The sequence below is a fragment of the Condylura cristata genome, unplaced genomic scaffold, assembly GCF_000260355.1.
Source record: "Condylura cristata isolate star-nosed mole 26May11 unplaced genomic scaffold, ConCri1.0 scaffold00028, whole genome shotgun sequence".
In the NCBI taxonomy this organism is placed as follows: Eukaryota; Metazoa; Chordata; class Mammalia; order Eulipotyphla; family Talpidae; genus Condylura; species Condylura cristata.
Genome location: NW_004567129.1, coordinates 24499302 through 24500171, shown reverse-complemented (window position 1 = coordinate 24500171; position 870 = coordinate 24499302).

Below are 870 nucleotides of genomic sequence, written 5' to 3'. Positions count from 1 at the left end.
GGGGTCCTTCTTCTGTGCACTCAGCCTCACTGGATCTTAAACCTACAGCCAACCTCTAGGGCTTCCAACTCAGGCCTGCTACTTGTACACCAACCCCATTTCGCGCTGCTCCCGGAATGGAATTAAATCCAGCACCTTAAGCTTGGCAGGAAGATGTGCCCAATGGTCCAGCCCTTGTGGGGCACAGTGTGGCACTGCACAAAACAGAGGCCTCTACTTAGACAGGGGAGCTGGGCCAGGGGAGAAAGCACACTGCCCCTCGCCCCAGTTTGTCCCATGGTACGGATAAGGACATGGCGGTTGAGCAAGCTGAGGTAGCTTGCCCACCTCATGCCCCAGGTGAGAGACCCACGGGACTTCTGCCTTCTGACCTTGCCCTTTATCCACCACCGAGAATCCAAGGCGCCCAAGCGCTCACCTGGCAGCTGAGGAAAGTCACTGCGGGGGGCCAACCACGCCCGGGCTTTTAAAAAGAGGCCTCGGGCCAACAAATTTCTGGTTTGTTTGTTTTAGCCTAGAACAGAAACCCGGGTCCCTCCTCAGCCACCCTCCTTCTGGGCCTCTGCTGCAGCCGCCACCGCATCCCACCTACCAGGTGGAAGAAAGAGACTTCACACTTCCTCGCTCCATCTTTGGGGGGCCGCTTCTGGAGTCAACCTCACTCCCCAAAAGCAATACGGGGAGTGAGGGAAAGGTGGGCGAACCGAGTAGGGAAAGGGCCACCTGTTCGTCACCGCCGCGGGCACCTGCTACCGCGAAGCCCTCGGCTGCGGCCCCGCCCCCGGCCCCGGCCCCCGCCCGGGTCCGCTCCCCCCGCGGCTTCCTCCGTGACCGAAGCCCCAGCACCCGGGCGGCATTTCCATACCCTAA